We start from the raw sequence: 14,076 nt of genomic DNA, 5'->3' as shown, positions 1-14,076 counted from the left end.
CAGTTACTAATCATATCTTGACACTATTATAACCCACAGCCTGACACTAACGGTATCACTTTAACAGTATAATATTATCACAAACTGACTCGTAATCACAGGTTAATACTGTAGTAACATTTAACATTATCATGCTTGATAATCAACAGGAGTCTGCAGTAGTGACCCACTGAGTAATTGCCTTGTGTTGGATGTGTACTGTAGTCAGGAGGTTATGTGGAACAACGAATGTTGATCCAATAATGGATCACTTAATTAGGACTGATATCAAAACATGGAAAACTGGGAAACTGTAAATACTCTGACTGCCATATACACTAAGAGGAGAGGACGTGAATGTTTCTATACGAGTATATAGGCACTACTGTACTTTTATTGTTATTGACTAGGTGACATGATTGACTGCAGTAGTGTTGCAGATTAATCCTTAGGACAGAGTTTATTCTAAAGGTTTCTATACAAATTACTGCACCTGTACTGTATCAGTAATTTGCAGTAATAAAGGCAAGGTATAAATTCACGATTCGGGCATTACTTCATAAAGAAAACACGTGTTTTGCTGTGACATATTCATATATGGCCAAGTTTATTTGATATATATGTACATGCAGAATACATTCTGTATATGCATAACTGGGTGGCCCATATAATACGATCCCCTTCCACTCCATCGGGCAACATCTTGTATGCTGTAGTGAGGGCACAGTCAGTGATTTCAGTATCTACTTAGCATCATTTATTCATTTACTATTCCAATTGCCAAAACCATGCCCACACTAGCCGACTGAGCTGTCCATGCAACACACAAGATAATGCAAATTGTTTTATAACTGGTAATGATGGTGAAGATGAAGATTTGGTGAGGGTGAGAGTGCGGATATTGTGATAAGGGAGAGATAGTGAGGGTGTGGTAACAAGGGTGAAGGTGCAGTGATGTGGGTATGGTGATGGGGGTGTGGTGGTAATGCTGAGGATAAGCTGTGATGGTGTGGGTGTGGTGGTGGTGAGACTGATGGTGTAGTGGTGAGGGTGAGGGTGTATTGGTGAGGATGAGGGTGTGGTGGGGAGGCTCAGGTTGTGGTGGTTAGGCTGAGGGTATGATGATGAGGCTGAGGGTGTGATGGTGAGGTTGAGTGTGAGGGTGAGGTGGTGATGCTCAAGGTGTGTGGTGAAGCAGAGGTTTTGGTGTGGGTGTGAGGCAGAGATTGTGGTGAGGGTGTGGTGTTGAGGCTGTGTGTGCGGGTGTGAGGCAGAGGGTGTGGGTGTAAGGCAGAGGTTGTGGTGAGGCTGAGGGTGTGGTGGTCAGGCAGAGGGTGTGGGTGTGAGGTAGACGGTGTAGGTGTGAGGCAGACGGTGTGGTGGTGAGGCTGAAGGTATTGTGGTGAGGTTGAGGAGTTGAGGAAAGTGTCAATCATTCCCGGCTCTCTCTCTCTCTCTCTCTCTCTCTCTCCCAGGCATTAATTGCAGACTTGAAATTTAATAAGAGTTGTGTATGAAGAGTTAGATGGGTGAAAGAAACCGGAAGAAGGAAGCGGAAATCAGTTAAGATGGAGAGAGAGAGAGAGAGAGAGAGAGAGAGAGAGAGAGAGAGAGAGAGAGAGAGAGAGAGAAGGTTGTGACGTCACAATAACAACACGTTCTTCAGTATACAGTGGAAGCCTTTATGACTCTCTCTCTCTCTCTCTCTCTCTCTCTCTCCGCACCAATGAAAAACGTTACTATAATTGTTATTATGGCACCTGGTGGTTCAGTGGGTAATTAAGGCGCTCCAATCGGATTGAGCCTGTCACCTGTGTAGGTTTATATCCAAGAGGTTGTTGGGGTTTAATGCTCACGTAATGCCACTCAAGGATGAGTAAGGCTGGTCACTGTCGTCTTAAATGTCAGGACCAACTTGCCTAGCCCCAGGCTCCTACGCTCCTCATGGGATGACGATGAATTAGTAGTAGTTGTAGTAGTCTGAATGAAAGCCACAATTGAAAAAATCAAGAGTAGGGAATAGCAGAAGGCTATAGCAGGGAAAGGAGCTCAAGCAAATATGAGAAAGTAGAAAAAGCGATAGTATTGTCTGAGCTCAATTAAGAAGATGGCAGTGGCTCGCGATTTGAACCTTTGAAGGTCAGTAAATTAGAGACCATTATGAAGGATAACACAGTCTATTCCTTAATTCCCTCTTTTAACCTGGCCCAAAGTCTCGTCTTTTTTTCAACTTATTTCACATTGCCCAGTGCCACGGCTCTGCACACTCTACTTCACACTTCTTCGTGTCTATAGTTTTCGTACCATAACCTGGCACAGGTTTCTGTCCTTTTGTAGCTTACTTCATATTGTCCCGTGCCAACGTAAGACAGCGCTTGCTGCAGCTCTTCACCTTTTCCCGAGCATTTCTTGCAACTAGCATCATCTATGGTGCTATCGGAATGATAGGTACATTCAAGATGGGGAGATACTAGTTTTAAACTAATTTACAGTGAAGGAAGTCTAGTAGGAAGTACCAGAAAATGGATTTATAATGAATTAATAAGCAACTATACTCAGGACAAAGTAACTGAGCTTAACATGTGAGAATTTCAAGACGTTCTTCTTGCCGTTGAATGCATTGATATATTATTAGAGTACCCTAGGGGCACAGATAACTTGCATCCCAGTGTAATAGGGTGGTACTATCACTTTCTTTCAAATTATAGAAGTCTAAAACCTAATACTGAAAGTAAAAGGCGAGATTATACGGTGGTTCGTTCACCTTAACGTAACTAAGATGTTCGTCCTTTTGCAGCTTCTTTCCGTTAGCTCGGAGGGGAAAAAAAAAAAGAAAAAAAAAGAGGGGCCTCAGTTACATTTATTCCATAGCACTGCTTCGTGACTAGTATAATTATTATGTTGATCTTTTACAACTCACCATGCAAGACGGAGAAACGGCAATTTACGACAGTGGACAGCGTATGGTTGTATTTCTTTTTATCTGAAAAAAAAAAACAGATACTGTTTTCTTCCGTTTCTATTTAATTTCATATCAAGTTGCGTCTACCTGTTTTCCTTGCTGCTGATGGTTGGAGGGAGAGTGAGGGAGAGCCTAATCGTGCTTTGATATTCTATTCTTAAGACTCTCTAATAAGAGAATAAACTCTTCTCTTAATAAATTAGGACCGGTCCACCTAGTAAGAACAATAGCATAGTAAAGGAAGAGGGATCCTCCCTCTCTCTCTCTCTGTTTCTCTATCTCTCTCCGTATCCTGGCTCTGGTATTGCAAGAGATAAGTTGAAGGGGCTCCTTCGATTACTGCAAACAAACTCTTATCTCTCTCTCTCTCTCTCTCTCTCTCTCTCTCTCTCTCTCTCTCTCTCTCTCACACACACACACACACACACACACACACACACACACACACACACAATTAAATTTCTAGTAATTTACATCTTATTCATTTATAATTAGTTATTTCCTCTATGAAATTTAGCAATTTTTTCCCCCATACTGTAGACAGAGGCAATCTTTTTTCCGTTTCCTAGACAAGACTAGTTACAGTAGTTTCCATTTTCGAACTCAGTATTTTTCTACTTTTTTCTTTTTCATTATCTGCACTAACGCTTTACATTTTTCAGTTTCTTTACTACAACTTTTTCCATCATCGTAGTTACTTTCATCATTACTGACTTTTTTTTTTTTTTTTTTTTTTAGGACTTTAAAATGAGTGGTATTTCTGGACTCGGAACACGTGTTTTCGCCTATCTGTCGGGAAGTTTGGCCTGTCTTCAACTTTTACTTCCTATCGAACCTTCCATCTCTCTCTCTCTCTCTCTCTCTCTCTCTCTCTCTCTCTCTCTCATATGCCATAAATGCGCTTCCATACCAGTCTCCCGTCCAAATAACCCTCCCTCATAGCACTTAAGACACTTCCAGGATTAAACTGATCAGGTCGCCACAGTTTCACGTTTTTCTTGTTTTGACTTTCGTTTTCTTGTTCTCTTCGACAAAGAGAGTATATTTTCACCCCTGTTTGTTCGTTTGTTTGTGTGTTTGTTGGCAGGATTACTCAGAAACTATAAAGAGAGATTGGACCAAATTTGGTGGGTATTCCCTGTCGTAAATAATTTTGCAAGAACTGTAAGGAATGGAGTGTGCAGAATTTTCTCATGTTTAGCCTGTTGTTCTACCCTGCGAGTGTTGTACCCTAGCTAGGAGAACAATTGTGCCGGTAGTTTATATGTGAGTATATGAGAGGGACTGATGTGACAGAAAAGTTAATTTAAATATGAATGCACTGCCGATAAAATTTCAAATCCACTCATTTGGTCTGCCCGCTCTCTCTCTCTCTCTCTCTCTCTCTCTCTCTCTCTCTCTCTCTCTCTCTCTCTCCGCTTATGCTGGCCTCATGATGAAAATAGAATATAGGGCAGAAGAGATGAGAAGAAAATGAAAATACAATAAAAAAGAAAATACAGAAGATGAGAAAAGATGAGTGGGAAGAAGAGAAACTGATGTGCAGATAAGAAAGGAGCAGGGAAACGAGAAAGAGTAGGAAACAAAAGTGAAACGAAATGAAGGGAAAAACAGACAATAATAAAGACAGAGAAACGACAGAACGAAATTGCAGTGCGGTGAAGAGAGAAGAAAGGAAAAGGAGAAACAGAGGTAAGTTAGGATACAAGAAGAAATACAAAATGAAGAGAGAGAGAGAGAGAGAGAGAGAGAGAGAGAGGTGCGAGCCCTTGAGTGGGAAAATGATACAGAAGAATGAGGTAGGTGTTTGGGGAGGGGAGGGGGGAGAGGGGATCAGTAAGTGGCATGGGCGACTGGGTGGCTCGGTCGGTATGGCACGTGCCTCACTTTCGGATGATGCTCTGAAGTAGGTTCGAGGCATGTATTTTAGGTGGTATAAGAAATGTCATGATAAGCCTTGCTAAGCGATTTATTTTACGTGTTACATACCAACATTTTGCATATTAGCCTACACTAACATTTTCATCCAGCAGTCGGGTAGCTGCATGTGCGCCGATCAGTTCTCCTCATCTGGATTAAGTCCCACGGGGAGAGGGGTGGGATTTAAGAGATGTAATAGTGTCTTTTCATGTGTTCTCACATGTTCGTACCCTGTTGACATTACCCTGATGGTATGCTGTAGAGACTCTCACACGCACCCACCATAATACTGTTTCCACATGCACTTCTCGCCGTAAACACCAAAAAATCTTCCACAGTTATACCCCTGTATGGGGCACTGGGTGTGGGTGGGTTATTTCTCCACTGACAGAAAGTGGTGTTTCCTGGCCCTCAATTTGCCCAAGGCCAATATCAGTGCCCGTGCAACATGGCTTCAACGTGTTTATTTGAGCTACCCACCAGTGACAGGCATGCGCAGGCCGGCCGCTACAAGACACATCGATCATGTACATTAATAATATGCAAGGGGATATGAAGGTGCAATATGCAAAATAAATTGCTAAGGAAGAAGCGTTACGAATTATCCTCGAGCCCCACTGACTGCCACTGGGTTTGTCGGTGGGATGTTTACAAGGTAGCGCTGTCCGCGCTTTAACCCTCTCATGGCGGGAACAACTCTAGTATTGACTCAAACGTTTTATTCAGCTGAGCGAGTTACAGGATCATGAGTGAGTAAATACCAGTAGAAAGGCTGATAATCTGAGGGATTTGTGGTGCCACATTTCATAAAACATGTTTATACGGTCTGACCATTGACCTCATAAAACACTTTAAAAGGCCTTAACCCAAAACAACGAGCAAGATTTACGAGGAGATTGCCCAAGGAACAATTGTATCAAATTTTAAGGTGAATTGGTGAAGAAATGAAGGAATGGCACCAAACTGAAGTGTGTGAAAAAAAAAAGTACAGTGTGGTCTCCATGACGGTGTTGGGGCCATAAATACGTCAGCGGACTGAAGGAGTTCAAGCCTAAATTATAGCCTACATTAACTAGATAATATTGTTACTGATATATGACAATACCGCAACCGCAGTGCAACGGTATGGTACACTTAGTGGTAGGCTTGCTTTCCTTTAAACACTTCATAAACCCCTTTGGTGCGGGACAGGGACACCTTCACGTGATGGCACCAACATAACCTGGTCATACAAACGTCCCTTAGTACCCTTCCTAGCACCTCCGATTATTTGTTTTCCCACTCTGTTCTTTTTACCTATGGACGATTTTATTTACCTTAAGAGAGACTCTTAGACCAGGAGGAGTTAGATATAGCCTTTTTTAACCATTTACTGCAACAGTCCTTTCACCTTAACTTGGCCCAGATTTTCCTTCTTTTGCAGCTTATACCACGCAGTTCAGTGACACAGACGATGCTATGGTTCTACATCCTTTTCGCAGTGGTTCTTTGTGACTAGCATCATATTCTAGTGTTGATCTATTGTTACAACTCAGCGTTCAGGATGGTAGATGGCAGTTTTATGTCACATCAGAGTAAAATGGGTATAGGAGACTCAATAACTGATCCAAATCGTGTGGAGATGCAAGAATATAATACAGAAATACGTCACAGGATGGAAGGGGTTAAACAAGTTGTCTGTTAATTTCTTCATTTTACATTTTGACACTCATGCTTTCTCTTGACAGAACATCATCTGGTGTCATTCTAATTATATTCGTATGTGTACCAATACTAGGAAAAAGATTACTTTTTTTTTTTTTTTCCCACTAGTACAGAGGATAGGTGACCGGAGATAGCGTTTGACTGCTGCAGAGAAAAGGTACCTGGAGATGTCTTTTGACTGGTGCGGAAAAATAATGACAAGATAGCTTTTGACTGGTGTAGAAAAGGGCTGACAGGAGATAGTTTTTGACCGCCATAATTAGTCTTGGGTGAATAAAATCACCTGGTGTTAGTGTAGATAATATAGTTAAGTCTATCTATAGCCGCGAAAGAGCTATATTTCGTGAGTTGTTTCTACACTGCGTGAGATTGGCATGTGCATGAATCAATGTACAGTATATTCCACGTACAGTAAGAGCGCGCGCGTGTGTGTGTGTGTGTGTGTGTGTGATCCTTAGCTAAAATCAAAACAGATACTGCAATCTTAGCCTGCATATTAACATACAGCAATTGATGGGACAATATATCAGCGGTTTTTTTGTTTTCCTTCCGGTTGTCATTTTCAGGTCTGTCAGCAGTAACCCTAGATAATTATTAATTAATGATCAGCTATAATTGCTGAAGGAGGTGTGTGCAATTTTGTTGCACGAGTATAGGTACTCTATACTTTTATAACAAAAATTGGAGCTCATCGTTAGACATGGAGTCCTCTCGCAGAAACGTGAATAAGAAAAGGAAAATTTAAAAAATCAGTGACTGCAGTACATATTCCAGTGAACAAGTCTTGCAAGCACATTTTATTAACCACGTCGGTAAGACTGTGGAAAAGTATTGATGGAATGTCCGGAGTTTAGGACGGTACAGGCAGTCGCGACACCTCCCACCCCCCTTCCTCCTCCTTTTCTCCTACGTTGAATATTCCATCTCAACACTGGCTTCGTTGACCGTGAGCGACTGATCGATACATTCTGAAGCATCTATATTCAGTTTGGGTTCCTCAATCATTTGATATCTGTGCTTAATATTCCCAGTCTTTCTGCCCTGATTAAGTGGTTTGGCACTTTAGCTCGAAGTTTGTAAATTGCATGACTTCGTTTACGTACTGTTGCATACTTTCGTAAGTAATCTGTTCTTCTTGGCATTCCTGATTTGTTCAGTTAATGTATGGCATCGTTCACTTACCCACAGTATATTAGCTTAGGAATATTGCATTGATGATGTCAGTAAAAGAAGTACTAACGTGAAATATTTGCGTGTTCTTGCATGAGGGGTTGTAGACGTTGAATGAGTCACGGTAGAGGAAGATGCCACGCTGTGCGATAATGGCGCATTATCGCTCACCATTTCATCACTTTCAGCGTAGACAGGGGATGATATAATTTGAGTGACGAGGAGGGTGTATATTTATTGCACAGAAGACTAATGCAGCATGTGGCTGAGCGGGAGGTCAGCGGTGTAGTAACAGGTTGTGGTTGTCTCAGTCAATGGACAGGTTGGTGAGTCAGGATTGCCATACGCCGGGATCCGTCTCGAACCGTTGTATTTATTAACCTCTTGAGGGCTGGAGATTTCAATGAATGAAGATTTATATAAATTTAGCTGCTGACGAAGACCAATGATGGTTTCAAGGCGACCACTGTGGATTTCAGTGATTTGTGTGACTACAATGAAGAAAAACATGTTGCCGGGTCTGCTAGTATTGACTGTTGTCATAGAAACCGCGTGCTTTACGTCATCTGACTGTGCTCTGCGCCGCTCTCCGCTAAATAAACTAGTCCCTCATGTTATTTCCTCTTCCGGGCTGATTTTCCTCGATCGATTACCCGAGGAATGTACGAAAACACATAAACACGTGTTGTCTTGGTCATGACATTACATAAGCAGATCTTAAAGGGGTAGATGCCAGAATTGTGTCGAGTGTGTCTGATCGATTCCCGGGGCTAAGCGATGTGAATGCTAAGAGTTCAATTATTCGACTCGGCCCAAGTATTTTCTGGAGGAAGGCGTCTGGGGAGGGACCTGACGTGGCGGGAGTGCGTAGTTGAGTCCCGCGGGTCTTGTCCTGCGTGAGGGGAAGGACAGGAATGATAGGGTGCGCGGTGGGGCGGATCTGGGTCTTGTACACCTGCGCTGATAATCTTGCTCTGCCGCCGAGATCATCTGGCGACATTGTTAATAAGGTGGTTGTAATTAACAGTAGCAGTTCGACTTTTGATATCGTTGACATTGCTTTTCTGTATTATTATCATTATTATCATTGTTATTATTATTATTATTAATATATATATTGTTTTCTACAGAACTGGCGTAGCAAAATCGCTATTATTATTATTATTATTATTATTATTATTATTATTATCATTGTTGTTGTTGTTGTATCATTATCAATCATCGTTTCTCAGTAAAATTTAAATATGAAGTATACTCTAGAAGTTTCAAATTCGCTGGTTTGACCGAGAGTAACCTGTAATTGGGAGTTTAAAAGTTAAAGTTCAAGGTCAAGTTTCCGTCCAAACCCATTCAAGTTATAAATGGTAGTAGTAGTAATAATAGTTGTGGTGGTGGTGGTAGTAAAGATGTTTGTAGGTTGCGGCTGAAGATTGTAAGATGAATTTGATATTAATGGCGTTATGTGCGATATTGGTTTCAGTGGTAGCTGTGGTTAAGATTGTGGAAGTAGTTATGTTATGGTTGTGGCAGTTGTAATGTTGTGAAGAATTTGGTAGTTAATACTTAGTTGTGGTAACTGTCATAGTAACCGTGGTAACTGTGGTGATCGTAGCAGCATTTGTGGTAGTTGTGGTAATCGCGGCAGAATTTGTGGTAGCTATGGCAATCGTGTAGTATTTGTGGTGGTAGTCAAGGTAATATTCGTGGTAGTAGTTGTGGTAGGTGTCTTGGAAGTGAACGGACTTGTGGGAATGTTTGTAGTTGTGGTAATTGTGGTTACGAGGTGACAGGTGTATTGACCTTTGAGCAAGTAGGGCAGTTGACCGGCCCGTCCCCACACCTACCACACCTATACCACACCACACCACACCATGCCACATCATACCACACCAATCACATCATACTATAACATACTTACTACATTCACCACACACCTACGGGACCACACCACACTTGCCATGTCACACTGCACTTTCCACACCACACCTACCGCACTACCTCTACCACACCCACCACACCACATTTTTCGCACTCTTACTACACCTGCCACACCACACCACACCCAACCCGATTCCACCACACCATACTACGCATCACACCACGCTCACCACACCACACCACACCACACCACACCACACACACTGTGCATATCATCATCCATCATATTCCAACCACATCTACAAACATCTTCCACTACCACAAATATTAAACCTACCACTATTGCACATTTCCTACCACACCTGCCGCACAGCTACCACACCTACTACGGATGCTACCACAACTACCACAGCTGCTTCATTTATCATTACCTTACCACACGCACCACCACTACTGCCTCCGCTAGTACCACAGCTGCCTTCACTATTACCATTGCTACCACAACCATCACAGCTACTAGTACTCCCCTTACCACTACTGCTGCCACCACTACTACAACTACCACTACTACCACAAGTACTGCAATTACCACCATCATTATCACAACCACTACCATTTATACCACAACTACCCCACCATTGCTACAACCATAACGACTACCACCATCACTACTACAGCTACCATAACTGCCACTATTCATCACGTAAGCCTAGAGTATGGCTACCAGACAGATAAATCCACGCCATTTGAAGAGGATTACTGAGCCCTTACTGTCACTCCCTACCACAACTACCATTACCACCACAGATACCAACATTACTACAACAACTAACAAAATTACTGCCACAGCTACCAACATTGCTACTACAGCTACCAACATTACACCACAGTTACTAACATTACAACCACAACTATCATCATCACTGCCAAAACTACCAACATTACTGTCACATCTACTGTCATCACTACCACCGCTACCAACATTGAATAACGATACTACCACACCTACCACCATTGCTGCTGCACCTGTTAACATTACTACCACAACTACCAACATTACTGGGCCCTTGTTTTCACTCGCTACCAGAACTATCAACATTACAATAGCTACAATCATTATCACAGCTATCAACATTGTCACGCCTGTCAACATTACAACCGGTAGTACATTTACCAACATTGCTACCACAACTACCGACAATACTACCACAGCTACCAGTATTATAACTCAATTACCAAATTTACCAACTTCACTTCAACTACTAACATTACTATCATTAACCGGCAATACTTAAACGACAAGCACTACGTCTGCCTAATATTACTATCACAACTACCAACATTTCCAACACTGAGTCACTGCTGTCAACATCGTCCATTACCACCAACATTTCTTACATTGCCAGTCCTGTCACAGCTACAAACATTACCCCCAAAAATGTTATCACTGTTGCCAACATTACTATAACTACCAGCATTGTCACAACTACCACCATCAGACTATACGACAGCTGCTACCATCACCATCACAGCTACTACAATTGCTTCAGCTACTAACATTATCGTAACTACCGTATTATTACAACTGCCACCGTTACCAGTGCGATTTAACCTACGAGTAACCCACCTACCACAACTACCACTATCCTCAGCCATCACTACCACAGCTACTACTATAACAGCTAGGCTTCGGTGCGTACGTACAACACTGACTTCTCTCCTATTGTCCTTATTACAATTACTGTATTTGAGAGAGAGAGAGAGAGAGAGAGAGAGAGAGAGAGAGAGAGAGTTCAAACAAGTAGATTTAGTATCATTTATTTATTTATTTATTGATGGTCAGTTACAGAAAGATAAATTGTCTTCCAACACTGAAAATGCAGATAAGAACACTGAATAGTATTATCATATATATATATATATATATATATATATATATATATATATATATATATATATATATATATGTGAAAGATCTTAACCAATTTGCAAGATAACTAGAAAAAATCTACGTAGCAATTAAGGGCTATTAGATTTTTAAAATGATTTATATTACTATTCAATCTAGTTTACTTGTGAAGTGTTTGATAGCTGTATGAGAGAGGAATATATAAACAAGATTGTTTTTTTTTTTCACCATTTGGGAGCAAGAAAGTTTGTAAATATGAAAGCTGAGGACTCGTAAAAGGAGGCCAAGTTCGTCCATTTTCATTTATTAAACGCCCCGTTACAAGACTTAAACCAACCGTATTTTTATTCTTTATAGGTGCATGAAAGGTAACATCATAATCTAGCCTAATACAAATCCCGGCTGCAACGCAGGTCTCGGCTAGTTACGTGTGTTTTGATACAGTATGTCCGTCCTAGGTCGAAAATAGGATGACATTCCTGCCAAAAAGTTAACAGCATGAGAACAGAAAATCTAGCTTTATGTGAAGCATTGTAATGTTAAAACTGCTCTAGCTGGCTATCTCTAAATGACTCTACCCTAGAACTAAAGTGGCAGAGACGGGCACAAAGTCCCTCATATGGTGACTTTTCCCGCCAAAAATGTGGAGATGCGACCTTTAATCCTCCACGACGCCGCTTCTTCACGTCTTCACTCGAGGACGGTCACACTGTAGGACTTTCCCTCCCTCCCCCCCTCTCTTTCTCTCTCTCTCTCTCTCTCTCTCTCTCTCTCTCTCTCTCTGCTGTATTCACGGTCAAACGGTTAGTCGGGTCGAATCAGGTCAAAGTAAAAAGTAAGTAACCTTGAAGTCTCTCTCTCTCTCTCTCTCTCTCTCTCTCTCTCTCTCTCTCTCTCTCTCTCCTATGTGTGCTGTATTCACGTTCAAACGGTTAGTCGGGTCGAGTTAGGTCAAAGTAAAAAGTAGTCTTGAAGTCTCTCTCTCTCTCTCTCTCTCTCTTCTTATAAAATACATATTGGACTCTGATCATATACGTTCATTCATTGCCAGACGCCATGTATCCCAAACGGGGTGACCAAGGGCTTAGAGTTAATTGTTTTACAGGAAGGGGCACTAATCCTCCACCAACCCCACTTGACACATAATATGTAATTATATAACGGATCAGTGTTTCAGAGTTCTTATGGTCAAATTATTTTGAAGTTGATAAAAGTACCTCTCTTTTTATTTTACTCTGCCTTCTGTTCAGGTTCGAAAACATGCCATTGAGTTTACTTCAGATATAATGAAAAACATTCATACTACTGATGGACTGAAGAAGAAGAATATTTCACCTTTAATCGAGTATACAGACGCACCTCTCTCTTTCAGCGAGGCGGTGCAATAATGATGATTATGATGATGATATGGGCGAGGAGGAGGAGGAGGAGGAGGAGGAGGAGGAGGAAATGAAAGATAACAATGATGGCAATTATGATACTAAAAACACTGATGGTGATAATGATGTTGATAATGAGTATCACTGTATAGACCTACTGATGATAAGTGATGATGGTGGAAAGTGATAATGAAATAAAGGAAGAGGATGATGATGGTGATGATTATGTATGAAAGGTTGGTGATGTGGATTACGATGTGTACCAATCCACCTGACCTGTTTGGGCCCACTCGGAGAAACACACAACAGGAAGTAGTGTTGTTTTATGTTATTTGTCCTGGAGTCCTTGTTCTCGTCGGTTAAGGAAGCTCCCTAACATCTTCTCTTGGGCTATTTATTATTCTCTACTCTCTTGTCATTTAAATCATTCAAAATACGTCAAAAATCAGCAAAAGCATATCGCTGAAGAAGAAGTGCCAGTGCTGGAGGGAGGCACCTTCACGTGGTGGCACCTAGATGACTAGATGGTGGAGCTACAAAGTAATACAAACGAAAAAAGTAAAAAAAAAAAAAATGTTCCTTGACTTTTACGGCTACCTTAGGGAATCGTAAAACACGGTGTGAACGTGTATGGTTTTGTACAGCTGTCTTACAATTATTAAGGAGTAAGAGTAAGGTATGATGATGATGATGAAATAGATATATAAGTAGGCAGGGTAATGATGGTGAAAATTTGCCAGAAACTTAATAAGGATGATAATGGTGATACAGAAGATTAAATTGGTAGTAATTCAGAGAGAGAGAGAGAGAGAGAGAGAGAGAGAGAGAGAGAGAGAGAGAGAGAGAGAAGGGGGGGAGGTCCTAGGCTACCTACACTCGCTTTTGGAACTATTATGATTGTTTCATGTTCGAAGTTGAACAAAAAATGTGAATGAGTTAAAATTATAAATGAATTATGTATTGCACTGCTGTCTGATGTTGAGGTAGTGTAATGCAATTTAATATAAACTGCTATTATAATGTATACTCATGATCGGGAGAGCTGTGGAGAGCTGTGGTTCTCCATTCCAACTAACTCAAATGATTTTATTCAGCTGATGAACTAGTATAGGAAGTTGTGTTACTACCTCATTCCTCTTAGTAAAGTCGGCTGATGGTAGCAATAATTTAAGTAT

Source organism: Coenobita brevimanus, chromosome 65 (genome assembly GCF_032717465.1).
Source record: "Coenobita brevimanus isolate Jiangsu-jjx chromosome 65, ASM3271746v2, whole genome shotgun sequence".
Classification (NCBI taxonomy): Eukaryota; Metazoa; Arthropoda; class Malacostraca; order Decapoda; family Coenobitidae; genus Coenobita; species Coenobita brevimanus.
The sequence above is the reverse complement of the archived record's forward strand: the minus strand, read 5'-3'. Positions refer to the sequence as shown.